Here is a 20067-nt window from a genome sequence, read left to right on the forward strand (position 1 = left end):
AGTCTTAAATTTCACGGTTGGGATATGATTCGAAGATTTGAGGTAATAGGTTTGAAGTGAAAAAGGTGGAGTTAGTATTGTGGGTAGAGGTAGAGGTAGAGGGGGGAAGGGTGGTTGGGGTATGTCGTCTCCCTACTTAACCAGATGGTGATTTTACGGGTGTTCTGGTTGCTTGCGACCGACTTTCTTATTTTTTATACAGCGAGTCTGTTTCCCAGGTGCAAGGACAGGTCCTGGTGTCGGTCCTGAAGGTTCTATCTTTGCCTAAATACAGACAGTGGGCCCTGCATTGTAAGCCTTGCAATGCCCGGAACTAGGCCTAGTCATCTGAAGGTAGCAGCAGAGGTTAGAGCCTTTCTCGAAGATGGTGTTTTATGCTCGGTCCTAGAAGCCAGAATCAAAACTACCAACCACCCCTAACTTCTCCATTGAATCTAGGTGCATTCATGGTTGATTATGTTTAATGCCGCGGAGATTTTCCCTTCACAGTTCTATTCGATACTTGCATGGTTTTATGCATCTTCGCTAAAATAACTGATAATACACTATAATACTAAATATTGGTTTCCACATTGCTTGAAATATACATTGGTAATGTTGGTAATCCTGTGTTGAACGAGAATTTCAAATTGTTTCGTTTCTGTAGTTTTGAAGTAATTGCTATACTTTAAAAATAATTACTATTACCGCAATTTTTTCTTATGATTTTTATAAATATCATAGATTTTATATTTGTGCATTATATGTTAGCTTTATTTTGCTTAATAGAGCTTTCACTGTAGAAAAAAAAAATATTTTTCAGCTACGAGTTGTAGTTGCCAGTTAGTAAATTTCGAACGAAATTCTCTGAAATTTGTCGCTTCAGTTTTGGAACTTACTGTACCAACTAGCTATTAGAGTTGGGGTAAGAAGTGATCTGAGCACTTTTCCCACAAAATTCTTTCAAATTGTATGGCGCAAAGTCTTAAGATAAATGTTTGTTTCCCGGACTCCACCACAATGTTATATGTAAACATATGCTTAAATAATCATTGTAGATGCACGTGACTTCGTTATATAAGTAAATATCACAGGAAATTGCGTGTTCTTTATTCAGGCATCGGGGGAGCACAAATGAAATACAGTTGGAAAGAAGGTTACAAAGTAAACAAAAAGATCATTGAAGAGCTCTCACTACATGGCAAGAAGTCATGTGTTAGGTAGCTACTCAGGTGTATGTAAACATGGGTTTTTGTTTAACCCTTAATGGATGGATTGCTCCTCAAGAGGAGTAATAATAATAGGTTTGGAGTGGTGGACGGATTGATCCTGTAGATAAACATTACGCGCCATTGATTTTGAAAGAACCAGGTGGGAAAGAGGTGCCGACTCTTCTATAGCCCATAAATTCACTAATTGCATCTTTTACACTGGCTAATATCATGAGTCTGGGGTCTCAGGACTTCAGTTCTGCTTCTGACTTGAAGGGAGAATGTTCTGCGTTTCTGTCTCACATGATGTCATTTTGTAAATTTTTTAATTTTTCAAAGAAAAGTGCAAAGAAATAGAAAAAACGTGTACAACTAAGAAAGTTACTAAAATTTTTGTTCTCTGTAAATTTACAAATATTTTTCAGCAAATATGCTAAGTATTTGTTACTGATTTTATTTCTGATCTGTTTTGATATTGTGTCAACTATGATTACAATTTTAAAAAATTAAATAAAATAATTTATTAGAAAAAAACTTGTATGAGTTGGTAAAATTTACGATTGTCTTTTAAAAGAGACCCCACAAGGAGTTGTAAAAAGTCATTTTCAACTTCTTGTGGAAGGTAGGGAAAATTTTTTAGAATTTTTTCTTTCACCATGTGTATTTGGGTATCTTCCTCTTTCCATTGATGTGTTTTTTTCGTAAATTTGCCAACAAAATTTTGCCGGTATGGGTTGCTGCATATCGATTTATTACCCCAGTTCCTAAGGGTTAAATGAATTTTTGGAATGAAATTAAACCCATCCATTTATAAACTTGCACTATCTTCCCAGCCCCACACTTCACACTTTTTGAGGTTGGTTAGGATAACAGAGATACTTTGCCACCAGCAGTGGCACTAGGGTTCCTGAATGTCTGTTTGACCAATAAATGAATTCTTCTGTCTTAAAAGGAGTGTGACTGGGAGTATTTGAACGCTCAGGATTTAACCTATGTAAGGTGATGGGTTTGTATTAAATGAAATTAATTTTCTTTTTTAAAGAATTTAGATTTTAGTAAACTGGTGGTTACCTGTAGGAAATCATTTTATTTGTAGAGATGATCTTCAGTTTTTCTGTTGTAAAATATCTAATGGATTTATATTTTAACTTCTAGGCAAGATGATGTGGACAGTGGCACTGGAAGGGGGCCCACAGCGCGTTAACCATGCAGCTGTTGCAGTGGGTGATAAAATTTATTCCTTCGGTGGCTATTGCACTGGAGAAAACTACAATACGCTAAGAAATATGGATGTCCATGTTTTAGAAACAGGTAATACCTCTTTACATTTTTCACCTAGTGTTAAATTGAGGATGCAGATTTTGGCAAAATATGAATACAATGCATTTCAATATATAATATAGTAGCATAGCAGGCATTCGTTTTATAATACAGTATGATTTTTTATTCTTTATAATTGTTTATCGTCCTCATGGAATTCATTTAATAACTACAAAACAAGGGAAAAGTCCTACATCGTAAGTAGATTATTATACCTAAATAATCTTTTAAATATCCATATTAATAGCGCCAAGGGGCTTTTGGATAATGGTGAAATTTGGATAATGGCAAGTAAAAAAGATCTTTGGGTGTTCAAGGGGAACTCTTTACACCGCCTCATCTAATCTTGTCAATGCCATGTAACTGTAAAAACTCAATATGCATGTAAACAACAATATCACACTTTAAACTGAAAACTTAATGCAAAAGGCAATTACAAATCTATCTTTTCCCCATACGTATTTGTAACAAAATACACTTAAAAAAATGTAGTAGCCAAATCTTTACAAAATGTTGGGGAGCCTTCGCAGCCCTTTTGCCCTCCTTCCCCAACAATAGCTAGTAAGGAGGAAAGAGGAAGAAGAGAGGAAGATGTTGAGGCTGGCCATCTCCCTCCACAGCTGCTACTAGTAGGGGATGCCAATTGAGCTATGGTCAATGTGGCAGAGAAGGGGTGGAACCTGGGTAGAGTAGTACCTCAGTCTTACACAATTTGATATGTGCAAATTCACAATCGTGGAACTTTTCATTGGAGCCTAACCAATTATCCTACGCAATTTTTTCCACAGACACGCAAATGCAAAACATTTTCAAATCCTCGAGAAACCCTGCAAAAATGTTCGTTTAATTTCTTATGTAATTTATAGGTTTCATACAATGAACTTACCTGTCAGATATATACATAGCTAAGACTCCGTCGTCCCCGACAGAAATTCAAATTTCGCGCCACTCGCTACAGGTAGGTCAGGTGATCTACGCCGCCTGCCCTGGGTGGCAGGACTAGGAACCATCCCCGTTTTTCTATCATATTTTCTCTGTCGCCGGTGGTATCAACATTGTTGTTATTACCTCCTGACTTGGATTCTTTTTTCAACATTTGATCAACGTTTTTCGGCTTTTTGGTGACGTATTTGGATCGTGTTTTGGCATTCGCTACTGTGGACTGTTTTTGGAATAACTCTTTTGGATTTTTCTCAGTATGTCTGATTCTAATGTGAGTGTGAGAATGTGTGTGAATGTAGGCTGCAGGGTGAGGATACCGAAAGCTTCGGTTGATCCTCACACTGTATGCCGTAAATGTAGGGGGGTTCAGTGTTCTGCTATTAACACATGTAAGGAATGCGAGGGTTTGAATGCAGAAGAATGGAAGACTTTGACTTCTTATTTGAAGAAGTTAGAGAGGGATAGAGTTAGACGACTGAAAGGTGTGAATTCAAGGCCTATTGAGCCTTTCACTGATAATTCTTCTAACCCTACTACTGTAGATTCTCCCTATAAATCTCATTCTCAGAGTGTCTTTTCGGATTCGGCATCGGAAATCGCCAATCTGAAAGCGACTATTCGAGACATGAAGTCCAAGATGGCGGACTCGAAAGGTAAGGCTAGTGATAGTGAACATTTTAGTGAAGTGAGTCCTATCAGTGTTGTGGAGGGGGCGTTTGATCGTCCCTGCGGCGCTCCCAGGCCTAGACCTCTTCCAAGCTCACATGCCCAGAGGAGAAGGAAAGTCGAAAGAAAGCCTAAGGAGGTCGTGGGGAATCCCCAACGGTCAGACGTCCCTTCAGCTAGCTCTGCTTCATGGCAGCCAGCTCAAGGGCGCTATAGAAAAAGCGTCCTTCGCGAGTGTTTCTCGTCCTCTCCCTCTCCCTCACCTAAACGAGGGTGGAAGGAGTCGAACTTATCGAGACCGCTGAAGCGTCATATGAAGCAAGACATTGATTCAAGCCCGGAGCGCTTCTCGGAGGACGCCCCGTCTGCTATTAAGAAGGCGAAGGTGGCGTCAACGTCATCTGACGCTTATGAGGAAGTACCCCATCATGCTTCTTCCCCGAGTGATGACGAGAGGCGTCATGCACTAGATGTAGGAGAGCGTCAAGAAAGATTATTATTGGCGGTTCAGGAACAACTGTCATCTCTTGTGGGAGTTTTAGGCCCCCGTCGGAAGGACGTGACGCTTCCAATTAAGAAGTCTCGTCCTCTCGCACCTGCTCGAAAGACGTCTTTTAGAAGCGAAGCGTCAATTCAAGCGGATCTTAGACGTGACGCTCCGTCCAAGATTGTGACGCCGAGTAGGAAGCCCTTAGAGAGCGAAGCGTCTTCCAGACGCGAAGCGTCATCAAGACGTCAACAAGAGACGTCATACATGACGCTCGGAGAGCGGGAAGCGTCATACAAGACGTCTTCTAAAGCGCGAGAGAAGCCGCAGGTTGTGACGCCTTCCAAGTCGATCAAAACGGGAAAAAGGAAAGACTTTCATTCCCTTAGCCCCTCTCCGATCAGGAGTTTGTCTCCTCCAGAAGAGGAAAGTTCTGAAAGGAGAACAGAAACTCAGGATTATCACGAGTTGGAGCAAAACTCGGATGATGACGATCATGGAAGAGAGGGCTTGTCCAACTATAAGGTGTTGACTACCCTGCTTCTGGAGGAATACGGAGACGAGTTGACTCCGGCTGCTCCTCCTTCTCCGCGCTCGCTCTTTTCGAGTGCGAAGGCGAAGAAGCCTTCGTCTTTTCTGAAGATGAAGCCCACCATCTCGATGAAGCGGGCTTTACACGCCTTAGACTCCTGGATGAAGTCGAAGAAAGACTTAGCCAGGACAGTATTTTGCATGCCTCCAGCAAGATTAGCTGGGAAAAGAGGCATATGGTACAAGACGGGGGAGGATATGGGTATCGCTCTCCCTTCTACTACAGAGGCAGACTTTTCGACGTTAGTTGACGCTTCAAGGCGTCCAAGTCTTAATTCTGCTCGCATTACATGGAGTATTTCAGAACTGGATCATCTCCTCAAGGGACTTTTCCATGTATTGGAAGTCTTCAACTTCTTAGATTGGTCCCTTGGGGTGATGTCCAAGAAAGCTCACGATTCGCAGGGAATCGAACCTGAAGCCCTGTTATGCATTTTGTCTTGCATCGACAAAGCAGTACAGGATGGATCTTTGGAAGTCTCTTCATTATTTGGAGCAGGTCTTTTGAAGAAAAGGACAGTGTATGGCGCCTTCTTAACAAAGGCAGTCTCGCATGCTCAGAGGGCAGCTCTACTATATGCACCTCTGTCGGACTATTTGTTCCCTTCTAAGTTAGTGAAGGACGTAGCTCACTCTTTAACTGAGAAGGCGACACAGGATCTTCTGACGCAGTCAGCTAGGAAGAAGAAACCTGCTTTAGTTTCGGACAAGAAAGCACCTAGCACTTCTATGCAGCCCTTTCGAGGTGGTCCGATCTCCAGACCTCCCGCAAGAAGGAAGGCTCCAGAGAGAAGAGGTAGGTCCGCCTTTCGTCCCCTTTAAAAAGGGAAATGAAACATTTCTCCTCCAAACACCAGTAGGTGCCAGGCTCCTGGAATTCGTGGAGGCCTGGACACTGATAGACGCAGACGCGTCTTCACTAAATATCATAAGGAAGGGATATCGTATCCCTTTCCTGAATACTCCGCCCCTAACGTCAATACCAAGGGAAACTATCAGCCAAGTACAAGGATCTGTGCTGAGGGATACTCTTCGATCGATGGTGGAACAAATGTGGGACAAGAGTGCAGTGGAAATACTAGTAACTGGATCAAAACTCCCCGGGTTTTACAATCGCCTTTTTCTAGTGGCGAAAGCCTCGGGAGGCTGGAGACCAGTACTAGACGTCAGCGCTCTGAACAAATTTGTTCAGAAGGAGAAGTTCTCCATGGAGACTTCTGCTTCAGTCCTAGCGTCATTACGACAAGGAGATTGGATGGTGTCTCTAGATCTCCAAGACGCCTACTTTCACGTCCCGATCCACCCTTCATCGAAGAAGTACCTCCGTTTCATGACGGGGGGAAGGATCTTTCAGTTCAGAGCCTTGTGTTTCGGCCTGTCCACAGCTCCTCAGGTCTTCACAAGCCTGATGAGGAATGTGGCGAGATTTCTTCATCTCAAAGGAGTGAATGTCTCGATGTACCTAGACGACTGGCTCATCAGGGCCAGATCGGAGAGACAGTGTTTGGAGGACCTAAAGTTAACTCTGGATTTGACCAAGGCGTTGGGATTGCTTGTGAACCTCGAGAAGTCTCAGCTGACCCCCAGACAAGACCTAGTCTATCTGGGGATTCGGATGGATTCTCGGGGTTTTCGAGTTTTTCCTTCGCAAGAGAGAACCGCAAAAGGTTTGAGGATAATCTCTCTCTTCTTAGAGAAGCAGCAAACGTCAGCGAGGGAATGGTTGAGCCTTCTGGGGACGCTTTCCTCGCTGGAACAATTCTTCCCTCTCGGAAGACTTCATATCCGTCCACTTCAATTCTTCCTCAAGAAGTCTTGGAGCTGGAAAAACGGACAACTGTCGGACGTTTTTCCCAATTCCAGTGGAGGTAAAGGCACACCTACAGGGGTGGTTGCTACTCTGGAAGAGAACAAAGGGATCTCTCTAAGATCACAGAACCCAGACCTAGTGTTGTTCTCCGACGCGTTGGAGACGGGTTGGGGAGCGACATTAGGCTCGGAGGAAGTGTCAGGCACCTGGGAACCAACACAGGTGTCCTGGCACATAAATTGCAAAGAGCTCTTCGCCGTACACCTGGCTTTGAAGAGCCTAGAACCTCTGGTGAGAGACAAGATAGTGCAAGTAAACGTGGACAACACCACCGCACTTGCCTACATTCGGAAACAGGGAGGGACACACTCCTCGTTCCTTTACGAACTCACGAGGGACCTATTACTTTGGACGTCTCACAGGAACATCTCCCTGCTGACAAGGTTTGTACAGGGAGTAAGGAATGTGAGGGCGGACAGGCTCAGCAGGAGGAACCAGGTCCTTCATACAGAATGGACTCTGCACGAGGAAGTGTGTCTCGATCTCTGGTCTCTGTGGGGAACTCCTCATGTGGATCTCTTCGCAACATACATTTCAAAAAGGCTCCCAGTGTTTTGCTCGGTCGTGGAAGACCCAAGAGCAATTATGGTAGACGCCTTCCTGCTAAACTGGTCTCGAGTGGACGTTTACGCTTTTCCCCCATTCAAAATCCTGGGGTTAGTATTGAAAAAGTTTGTGGCGTCAAAACAGACGAGGATGACTTTAATAGCCCCCTTTTGGCCGGCCCAGGAATGGTTCACGGAGGTGGTAGAGTGGATCGTAGACTTTCCAAGATCCCTACCAGAAAGGACGGATCTTCTCAAACAACCACACTTCAAGAGGTACCATCAAAACCTCCCCGCTCTCGCTCTGACTGCCTTTCGACTATCGAAAGACTTGTCAGAGCGAGAGGCTTTTCTCGCGAAGTGGCAAGCGCGATCGCGAGAGCTCGAAGAACCTCCACTACGAAAGTATACCAGTCGAAGTGGGAGGTCTTTAGAAGGTGGTGTAGAGCCAAGAAGTTGTCCTCCTCCTCTACCTCTATAGCGGAAATTGCTGATTTCTTGCTATTCCTGAGAGTAAAATCTCATCTAGCCGTATCCACAATAAAGGGATACAGGAGTATGCTCTCGGCTGTATTCAGGAACAGAGGTTTAGATCTGGCAAATAACAAAGATCTCCACGATCTCATAAGATCTTTTGAGACTTCAAAGTCTAAGGAACCAGTACCTCCGAACTGGAACTTGGACGTAGTCCTCAAATATCTGTCTTCGGATAGATTCGAGCCTCCGCATCGAGCATCATTTAGAGACATAACTAGAAAATGCCTATTTCTTTTATCGTTAGCGACGGCAAAAAGAATTAGTGAGTTACAAGCTCTGCAGGATAAAGTAGGATTCAAGGGAGACTCGGCGATTTGCTCGTTTAAGACTATGTTTTTAGCGAAAAACGAGAATCCACGAATCCCTGGCCTAGGTCATTCGAAGTCAAAGGAAATGTCTTAGTCCTCTGTAGGCAGAGAAGCAGAGAGGTCTCTATGCCCGGTTAGAGCTCTGAAGTTTCTATCTTCAGAGGAAGCGTCAGTTGGGAGGCTCTAGACAAGGTCTTTGGTGCGCGGTACTAGACCCTACAAGACTGATGTCAAAGAATGCTCTAGCGTTCTTTGTAAGAAACTCATTACGGACGCTCATAAGGTCTGTCCTGACGAACAATTACAACTACTGAGGGTAAAAGCTCATGAAGTAAGAGCGGTTGCGACGTCTCTCTCGTTTTATAAGAATATGTCGCTTAAAAAAACATATTATACGACATATTGGAGATGCAACTCAGTATTTGCATCTCATTACTTGAAAGACGTGCGTGTGACGTATGAGAAGTGCTTTTCTCTAGGTCCTATCGTATCGGCAGATACGATTCTGGGTACGGGAGCCGACACCAATCCTTAAAATGTATATACTGTTCTTCTGTTTGGATATGGTCGAGAATCTCTTCGAACAATGGAGGATTCAGGCTCGCACGGGCGGCCGTCTATGTTGTTCATAAGAGAATTCTCGTCATATCCAATTAGTGGAGTATAATTTTTTTTTTGAAAAATTATGTATGTGTGCGTAGTGGTTTTTGAGTTACGGTTGTTGTGACGAGTTCGGGGATAACTCGTAACAATCCTTAGTTCTAACACATGGTTAGGATCAGGTGGTCGGGATTGGTTGTGTGCTCCTTCATAAGGTGTATTGTCATATAAGTGGATCAGCACCCATTGACAAAGTCCTTTTAGGCTCTGCTGAGTAAGTGGGTAAGACCCCATCGGCAGACCCACAAGAACTCTTGGCCATAGATCACATATCTCGCTAAAGTTTCTTGAGGTGATGCAGACTACTGGGCAAACACCCACGAAGTCTACCACCTATCAGGTAGGAACCAAGGTTTTATTTATACCTACAACATATGTTGTTTACCTGTCTATTCCATATAGTAGCTGTCTCTTACCCTCCACCGAAGGGTGCCAATCAGCTATGTATATTATCTGACAGGTAAGTTCATTGTATGAAAATGATATTGTTATGTTACAATAAAGTTTCATACATACTTACCTGGCAGATATATACAATTAAAGGCCCACCCAGCCTCCCCGCAGGAGACAGGTGGAAGAGAGAAAATATGATAGAAAACGGGGATGGTTCCTAGTCCTGCCACCCAGGGCAGGCCGGTAGATCACCTGACCTACCTGTAGCGAGTGGCGCGAAATTTGAATTTCTGTCGGGGACGACGGAGTCTTAGCTATGTATATATCTGCCAGGTAAGTATGTATGAAACTTTATTGTAACATAACAATATCAGTTTTTCATGCTTTTATGTGTAAATTAAATAGCATTAAATAATGAAAATGGTAATTCTCTCTCTCTCTCTCTCTCTCTCTCTCTCTCTCTCCTTAGATAAGAGAATTTCCACATAAGTGACTTGCACAACAATTACATTAGCTGCACGCTTTCTTGCAGTCGAAAATTCAAATTCCTGGCGGCGGTAGCAGCACTGCCATTTTTTTTTTAGGTGATACAGATCCCGCCCACTATCGGGAATACCTGGTACTGATGAGCTTTTAAACTTCAATTCGTTTTCTGCCGGCCACGGGGTAACACCGGTGGTTTGTGTTGCAGTCGACTTTCGTCGCCATTGTGGATTTTTTCTTTTTGGTGATGTACAATTTCTTGGTTGGCTTTTTTGCTTCATCAGTTAGCTGCCTAGTCATTAACAAGTTACTACGAAGATGCCTGATGCTAGTTCTTCTTCAGTTAGGTTTTGCAGCAGTGGCTGCAAAACTAGATTAGCTAAACTATGTTACGATCCGCACTCCAAATGTATTAATGAAGGGGTCAGTGCTGTAGCAAGGAATTAACTTGTGATGAGTGCCGTAGTTTAGATGAACAAGGTTGGAAGACTTTTCAAGCCCATTTGGATAAAATGGACAAAGATAGGAGAAGGAAACAGCGCTTAGAGCGTGTAGTAAAACTAGAGTAGAGACAACTTCCGTGCCTTTAGAGGCCAAAGCAACCGTCACTATCTTCTCCACTTTTTGATAGTCCTCCAACTTCAGTACCATTTACTCCAGACCAAGTATCCCATGTTTCCGATCCCAACACCATTTCCATGTTAGAGGTGCGTTCGTAAAAGAGTCAAATGATAAGGCCAGTGTTAGGCCAAGTGTCAGTGTCAGTGTCGTGTCCGAGGAGGCGGCTGTCCGTTCCCCCTGTTCTCCTAGACGAAGGTCACTGTCATACTCCCCAGCTCCCGGGAGAGATATACCGGAGGTCGAAGGGAGACTGGGGGAGTTTGCCCACAGTCCAGTCGCCGACTCCGCCGACGTAGTCGACTCGCGAGTGCCCAGGAAACGCCGCTGTAAAAGCGTAGATATCAGTGACGTGCAGTTGTCGTCCGACTTGGAAGTGCAGTCGCCTGTTTCGAGGCGAAAAGTGTGTAGTGATTTAGTGTCACGTCCTTTGAAGAGACATGCCCAGCGTACGAGAGGGATGTCGCCGCCTGTTAAGAGCGCTCGCGCGCTTGCGAGACTCCTCATATGTCTCGTGTTGTTTCGACTCCCTGTCGTTCGTTTTCGAAGAAGAAGTGTATTACAGCCACGATTCCAGTCCAGATTTTCTGGGAGGATCGTCAGTCCTCTTCGGATAGCGTATCTTCGGACGGAGTCAGACATTCAGGTGCGTTACATTCGCGCACTTGTGAGTTGTGAGACTGACTCGCATCGTTGGATTCTTTGTGTGCAGTGGTACCATTTTTTCTACATGAAGGCAAATGAAGAATTTCATTATTCAGTGCCGTAGCCTGTGGTCGGAAAAGCTATGGGGAGTTGCCAGGTGTTACCAGATAGCCACACTTATATACGAAATTCCTCAAAACGACAACCCTGGTAGTGTGTCGATAGGATTTTCGACTCGTTCTCTTCATTCATCTCGAGCTTTTTCGACTCGTTTCGCCTCATTCATCTCGAGCTGCTTCGACTCGTTCGACCCTCATTCGCCTTGATGCTGCTTCGACTCGTTCGCCTCAATTCGCCTTAGCTGCTTCGACCTTTATAGTCGTTTCGCGCTCATAATACCGTCATACATCTCGTGTTGTTTCGACTCCCAGTCGTTCGTGTTCGAAGAGCCGTTCTTTCGGAAGAAGAGCCGTACGACAGCCACGACTCCGGACCAGAATTTCATGGAGGATCGTCAGTCCTCTTCGGATAGCATATCTTCGGACGGAGTCAGACATTCAGGTGCGTTACATTCGCACACTTGTGAGACTGACTCGCATCATTGGATTCGTTGTGTGCAGTGGTACAGTTTTTTTTTACAAAAAGGCAAATGACGAATTTCATTATTCAGTACCGTAGCCTGTGGTTGGAAAAGCCACGAGGAGTTGCCAGTGTCACCAGGAAGCCACACTTATAGACGAAATTCCTCAAAACGGCAACCCTGGTTGTGTCGATAGGATTTTTTGACTCGTTCGCCTCATTAGTCTCAAGCTGTTTCGACTCGCTCGCCTCTTACGTCTCGTGTGGTTTTCAACTCCCAGTCGTTCGTTTTCGAAGAAGAGTCACGACTTCGGCTTCGCCCAAGGATAGTTCAAAGGCCAAACCCTTGGTAGAGGATTCCGCTTTGGACCCATTTAATATCAGCTTCAAGAATTGATGGTCTTTTTGTAGAAGACAACGAGCCAGACGGAAGAGGAAGACAGGGTGTCGGCCGACATGTCGGAAGAGGAAACCCAAGACCAGGATCCAAAGACCTCTTCTGCTTATTCTAGTCTGTTAAGGTTCCTGTTGCAGACGTATCCGGACTTTGTTTTTTGAATCAGCTTCGCCTTCTTCCCCTCCGTCGATGTTTGGAAAGTAGGAGATCAACGCCTTCGAGATTACCGAAACCAGTCCTCGAAGAAAGCACTGAAAGAAGAGAAGAGTGGTTTGCTAAGAAGAGGGAGTCAGGCAAGGCTTCGTTCGCCTTCCCTCAGTCGAAGTTGCAAATAAAAACTACAGGTTTTATGCAACAGGAGAAGTTCCTTCTTTGGGAGTTTCTACCTCCTCCCAAGGAAACTTCTCCAGCCTTGTGGACTCTCACTTACTCTGCTCGCTGGGCCAGGCGACTAGGAAAAGTGTCTTCCTAGTTAAGTCTCTCATGGTTGACGATTTCAATGGTTCGAATTGGGGACCTTAAGCCACCTTAAACTACATCCAATTCCATTCCACTTCTTCATGCTTGGAATCTTGGAGGAACTAAAGACGATTGTCGAGGCCTCTTTGCTTGGAAACTGATGTAACTTCTTGGTGTCCCTCAGAATAACGAAATTCCGCAATCTCTGTTATAGGTGACTGGTAGAGCTTGGCAGAAGAGCTGCTTCTGCAGCTAGCAATAGCTTCTGACGCCCTTCGCGGAAACCCTTTTGCCCTGAACAGGCTCCTAACAGTCTGAATCCTGTCAGGGCCAGAGCGGACAACCCTTGGTGATATCGGTTGAAATGGTGTTATCTGAGAAGCGATGGATTTTGTGGAAATAGTCTGGGGAAATCCACCAGCAGATTGAGAAGGTCCGGGAACCACTTTCCTGGGCCAGAATGGCACTACTAGAGAGTCATTGTCACATTCTGGTGTGATTGAAGCTTGTTCAAGACCTCTCTTATCATCCTGAAGGGGAGGAAAAGCGTAAACATCCAGTCCTGTCCAATCTAGCAGCATCGTATCTGTTCTCCACACTAGTGGTTCTGGAATCGGAGAACAGAAAATGGGAAGGCGATTGTTCCTTGATGTGGCGAACAGATACATCGATGGTCTTCCCCAAAGCTTCCAGAGGTCCTGCATACACATGTCAGAGTCTTTTCTGTTGGTAACACTGATTTACCCGACTCAGTTCGGTTGCAATCACGTTCATTCTCCCTTTTGCAATCTTGGAAGAAGGGTGATCCTCTTCTCGTTCATCCAGGTGAAGAGAACTTCGGTTATCTTGCTGAGAGAGAACGAGTGGGTCCCTCCCTGCTTCAGAACATATGACAATGCTGTGGTGTTGGCCGAGTAGTCTGCTATGTTTCCTCCGGTGACTAAAGGTCAACGCTTGTACTACTCCTAAAGGATGGCCTTCAATTCCTTCCCATTGTTGTGCAAGGTCTTTCTCATTCTGTCCACAGACCTGTTACTCTCTTGGCTCCTAGGAGGGCTCCCCATCCGCTAGCTGAGGCATCTGAGAATGGCAGGTCGGGGTTCGACACGACTAGGGAAATTCCTTCTTGTAATCTTTCCCTCGAGAGCCACCAACGAAGATCTACCATTATCTCTTCCCATCAGGGAGAAAACTAGTGAGTCCGACTGTGTCTTCCGGGACCAATTTGTTTTCAAGAAAATCTGGAGCGGCCTCATGTGTAGGCGTCCTGACTTAACAAACTCTCCAGTGAAGCCAGGGTCCTGACTAGGGCTGAGCAGGATGGGTGAACCAGAAACTGTTGGACTGGCGACAGGCTGGATTCTATCATCTTCAGGGAGAGAAAAACCCGAAAAGCTAGAGAGAATCCTCTGAGTAGGAATCAATTGGGACTTCTCATTGGTTTTTAAAATACCCAATTGTTGTTTCAAAGTAAGCGTCTTCTCCAAGTCCTTCACACATGGACGACTGGATCCGGCTCGCAGGAGCCAGTCACCTTAGTAAAAGGCAGTGTTAATCCTCATCAAGGGCAGCCATTTTCCCAGAGGAGCGAGAACTCCAAGTAAATACTGTTGTGTTTTGGCACGGAACCGAAGCAGAGGGCTCTGGGCTGGAAGACTCCTCTTGAAGACGAATCTTAGGAATTTTCTGGAGTTCTGATGAATGGGGGCATGGAAGTATGCATTCTTCAGGTCGAGAGATACCATCCAGTCGCCTGGTTGGATGACTGACATTACTGATAGACTGGTTTCCATTCGGATTTCATCTTCTGGATGAGGATGTTCAAAGCGCTTACGTCCAAAACATGTTTTCATCCCCCTCATACCTTGGGGACTACAAAAAGCCGGTTGTAAAACCCTGGGGAGTTAGTGTCTGTTACTTCCTCTCACCTCTTGGCTGATGAGCTCTTGTACGTCTTTGGCTAAGCCAAAGCTCTTATTGATCCCATAGAGTATGCTGTCAAACAGACAGGTGTAATGGACAGTGGTGTATCCGGTGAAAGGGATCACATATCTTTCTCGAAGCATCTGTATGACCCACTGTTTTGCTCCTCTTCGACCCCAATTCCTCCCAGTAGCTGTGGAATTTTTTTGCCCCCACGGGTGGGTGAAGGACCTTTCGATCATTTATCTCTCATAAAGAGAGGCCTCTTGGTAGACTTGGAGGTGGTTTGTAGGTTAGTCTTTGTCTCTGCTACCTCCTCGAAAGGTGTGCTTTTGAAAGGTGAAGTTTTGGCTACTGTCACCCGAGGTTCCTTTGGTCTTCTCACTGATTGAGACAGTAGATCATCGGTGGACTTGTTCTCGAGGTCCAACATTACATGCTTGATGGTTTCTTCTGGAAACAGGTGAATTTTACGCAGAGGGGGGAGAACAATAAGGCCCATGTTTGGTTCGTGGTTACTCCTAGAGATGTGAAGGAGCACCACCGTTCTCTCTTCTTGAGTACTTCCATAGTAAATAAGGCAGCCATTCCACTGAACCGTGTCTCGCTGCCCTGTCCGCACAGGACAACAGATTGGAGCCAGTCCGCAGGAAAATCCTCATCCAGAGACTGGCAATCTTCAAATTTTTTGGCTAACGCAGTAATTGTCCAATCCAGAAAAACTGAGACTTCTTTCACCTTGTATAAGTTCTTCAGGTGTCAGTAGCGGGAAATGTGTTGTGAGAGGAAGCATAGGGGGACCCGGTGTTTATCTCTACTGTCTCCTCGCCTTGAGTTTGAGGTGTTTTGTGTTTATGGGAAGCCTGGGGGTACATGTACCTGAAGTACCCACCGGTTCTTATATCTGGTTAAAGGTATCATATAATTTTTAGTGTAGGTGATGGTGTTGTGTAGTGTTATCTGGTCTTTTCGCCTAGGGCAAGGGCAAACTATTATTGTTTTTTGTCAATCATCAGTGAACTTCCATGATTGCAAAAAATCCCACCATTAGTAGACGACGACCCTGGCCTTTACTGCCACGTCTCCTATATGTGATGAGAGCACCGACCAGAGGCAGTATCTACTGTATCTGCTCTCTCACAAGGTAAGGTACTGCAGACATTATATATAATGTGAGTACATGACTGTTATTTTTATTCAGAAAGCTGTCCATACCCACCTTCCAGGTAATGTGGAGTCAGCTAATGTAATTGTTTTGGTAAGTCACTTTATGTGAAAATGATATTTTAATGATAAATTAAGGTTTCACATATACTTACCAAAACACTTACATAATCAGAGCCTGCCCTTCTCCCCACAGATGGATGTTGTGGCTCAACGAATTGAAGTCTAAAAGCTCAGCAGTACCAGGTATTCCCGTTAGTGGGCGGGATCTGTATCACCTACACAAAAGATGGCAGCGCTGCTACCACCGCCAGAATTTGAATTTTCGACTGCAAGAAAGCGTACAGCTAATGTAATTGTTTGGTAAGTATATGTGAAACCTTATTTTATCATTAAAATATCATTTTAATAGTGTATGTATGTACTAAGTTTATTAATATTTTCAAGTATTAATACAATGATGATAATACAGTCTACCCCACGTTGTTCGTGGACTCATGATTTGCAGGTTCACGGATTTTTCCATGGACCGTTTATACCCATTATTCGCGGAAAATTTTCTATCCGCAGTATTTTTCTCAGAAATATTAACAAAGTACTGCATAACTGTAATTACAAAATTCATATGTTATAGTATTTTAAAGAAATAAAATACCTTTCCATTTCACCTTTTAAGGAAGGACAACTCTTCTCTCTCTCACTGAGGTGAGAGAATTTTTATGGTACATGTATATGTATGTTTTTATTAATATTTTCAAATGTTAATAATAGTAATAATAATAATATAACTGTAATTACAAAATGCATATGAAAATATCCTTTCCCATCATCTTTTGTTATTAACTCCAAGAGGAGCTCGAAGTCAGAGTTGTGAAATATGTCAGGTTAATGTGATAGTAGGGGGAGTGTTGCTGATTAGCAGGTCCATGATTTTTGACATAATTCTCTCTCTCTCTCTGTCTCTCTCGCTCTCTCTCTCTCTCTCTCTCTCTCTCTCGTCTCTCTCTCTCTCTCTCTCTCTCTCGTGGTAGATAAGTTTTTAATTGATCTAATTTTACCTTTACCATCTGAACTGTAAATGCACTGTTCTAAAACATAGACACAACTAAGAGTCATATTAGTCCAAAATAAAAAGCACTGTTTGTTCATGAAAAGTAATTTCAGAACAAAGAGAAAGAGACAGAATAAAGAATTTCTTAAAAGAGGTTGAAAAGGCTTATAAAAATAGATCGGTTGGGAAGGGAAAAAAAGAGAGAAATAGTATTATGTAATCTTCACACACACATACACACACACACACACACACACACACACACACACCTATACCTATATTTTTACCAACCATCTATTTCTTTTTTAAGGGTATGTAATAAGCTTAACTTTTAAATGAAATTACAGTAACTTTAATATCGTTTAAAAGTTAGCTTAATACTTAGAGACCATGCTTGCTTGCACGAATTCACAATGACGCAAACTTTTCATTGGAACCTTACTAATTACCATAAACAAGTTTTTCACAGACACACACATGTAACATATTTGAATCCTCGGAAACCCTGCAAAAATATTTGTTTAATTTTTTATGTAATTTGTAGATTTTCAGCTTTTATGTGTAAATTAAATGCATAACTTTAAATAAAAAAAAATAATTCTCTCTCTCTCTCTCTCTCTCTCTCTCCTCTCTCTCTCTCTCTCTCTCTCTCTCTCTCTCTCTGAGATGAGAGAATTTTTATGGTACATGTATGTACTATGTTTATTAATATTTTCAAATATAATATAATAGTAATAATAATATATATAACTAATTACAAAATTTGTATGTGATAGTATTTTAAAGAACTAAAGTAACCTTTCCATTTCACTTTTAAGTAAGGACAACTCTTCTTTCTCTCTCTCTCTCTCTCTCTTTTAGTAAGATGAGAGAATTTTTTGAGATACATATATGTATATGTTTATTGATATTTTCAAATATTGATAATATATAGTAATAATAATAATAATAATAATAATAATAATGATAATAATAATAATAATAATAATAATAATAATAATAATAATAATATAACTGTAATTACAAAATGCATATGAAAATATCCTTTCCCCTCATCTTTTGTTTTTAGCTCCAAGAGAAGCTTGAGGTCAGAGCTGTCAAATATGTCAAGTTAATGTGGACAATGTAGGGGGAGTGTTGCCAATTAGGCAGGTCAATGAGTTTTGAACCAAATTTTCAAAAAATTTCAAAAATAATTTCACTTTTATGTAAGGACAACTCTCTCCTCTCTCTCTCTCTCTCTCTCTCTCTCTCCTCTCTCTCTCTCTCTCTCTCTCTCTATCTCATTCCTAGATAGTGGTAGATAATTTTCAATTTCTCTGTTTTTACCTTTACCATTTAGAACTGTAAATGCACTGTTCTAAAACATGAACACATAACTAAGCGTTGTATTAGTCCAAATGAAAAGTACTGTTTGGTCATGAAAATAAATTTAAGAAAAAGAGAGAATGAAAAATGTCTTAAAAGAGGTTGAGAAGACTTCTAAAAATAGATTGGGCAGAAGGGGGAAAGAGAGAAATAGTAGATATCTTACCTACACACACTCCTATATTTTTACGTCAACCATTTATTTTTTTTTTAAGGGTATGTAATGTATTAAGCTAACTTTTAAATGAAATTGAAGAACTTAAATTTTATTTAAAAGTTAGGTTGATACTTGGGGAGCATGATTCGGGTCATATTTAGTCTTCAAACTCTAGAAGTAAGCTTTTATTAGCATTTTTAGAGACTGTGCCAAACTTATGCGAAAATTTCCCTTGCGCAAGGGGCCTGGAACCTAACCTCACATAGTTTCGGGTATTACTGTAGTTACTTTTCTTCGGACCAGCTAACTTATTTCCTTCAAGGACAAGCCATCCCTTTCTCTTTTAGTGACACTGTTCCAGATGTATCCTCTGGACTAGCCAAAATATCTAGCCTTTTAGGTGGAGGTGATGGAGAAAGGCACTCTAGAAGTTGTAGAGGACTGAAGGACTGATCTGGGGATTTTGCAGTCTCCTTTTCTTTGTGGAAGACTGATGGCTGGTCAGAGACCTCTCCCACAATAATTTTCCCCTTCAGGCTCGTTTTAGAATGGAAACTTATGGTCTGTGGTTAGACTCCATCAGAAAGGGTAACTCCATGCTTTCAGTAGACTTGAAGTACTAATCCATCAGAACTCTAGAAAGTACTACCACTTTGTCTACAATGGTACTGTCGGTCTGTTAAGTGTTTTGTGGTTTGGGTTGGAACAGAGCTATCAGTAGATACCAGAGTGCTCTGTTCAGTCTTTTTCACAAGACAATGAGAAGTGGTCACAAAAGGGAAAATTTTTAATCTGCAATTAAATGGAAAGGAATGGATAAAGTAATTCTTGACCAAAATGTTTTAGATTGTCTTAAGAAGAAAGTTTGTGCTCGTGCAGACCAAGAATGAGTATGATTTGACAGCAGAAAACCTACCCAACATTTTCTCTATGGCTCACCAATCACTTGGAGTGACTGGGTAGTTTCTTCTATGGGAAAAGTATATCTATGGGACATTTTGTGACAAAAATAAAATTGATGTTTGATATAGGTTTCCTATGCATTGATTGCATTCTAAGAGATTTTTTGTAATTCTTGAAAAATCTAATTCTGAGCTCTGATGACAATATTCAATGAAATGAGAATTATTGTTATATTAAGAATAATGTTTCTCAAAGTAATATAAAGCATTTCATCATTCTTTTGCAGTTACATATAGATGGAAAACAAAACCTTTAAAACATCATACAGAAAAGGAATATGTACCCTTCCAAAGGTATGGACACACAGCTGTGGCATTTGACACCAAAGTCTATATTTGGGGTGGACGTAATGATATACAGCTTGTAACACACTTTTTACTGTTTTGACACAGGTAAGATGCTTTAATATGCAGATATTCTATTATAATTTTAATTAATTGAAATATACTTTGTAGAGGTAAATCTGCTGTGTATAAGAAAACTTACCAAGTAATTACATAGCTAAAAGTTTCTACCTACGGCAGTCTAAAAATTCAAACTCCGTGGTAGTGCTAATTAACTGTGTAATTGTAGGTAACCAGCTTTCCCCCAACTTTCCTGGTACTGGAAGGGACAACTAGACAGAGAACTTCAATTTGTTTGCTGCTGGCCCTCCTGACCAACATTGGTGGTTTCCAAGCAGTCTACTTCATCATTTTTGGATGCTGTTTTGCTTCGGTTTTGGTGAAGTACCTGAATTTTGTTGTAGCTT

General features: G+C 42.4%; 1 pseudogene; it reads left to right on the forward strand.

Annotated features, from left to right (window-relative positions):
- Positions 1–20067, forward strand: part of LOC135211967 (kelch domain-containing protein 3-like) — a 93329-nt pseudogene that overhangs the window by 23349 nt on the left and 49913 nt on the right.

This window comes from Macrobrachium nipponense, chromosome 40 (genome assembly GCF_015104395.2).
Source record: "Macrobrachium nipponense isolate FS-2020 chromosome 40, ASM1510439v2, whole genome shotgun sequence".
Taxonomy (NCBI): Eukaryota; Metazoa; Arthropoda; class Malacostraca; order Decapoda; family Palaemonidae; genus Macrobrachium; species Macrobrachium nipponense.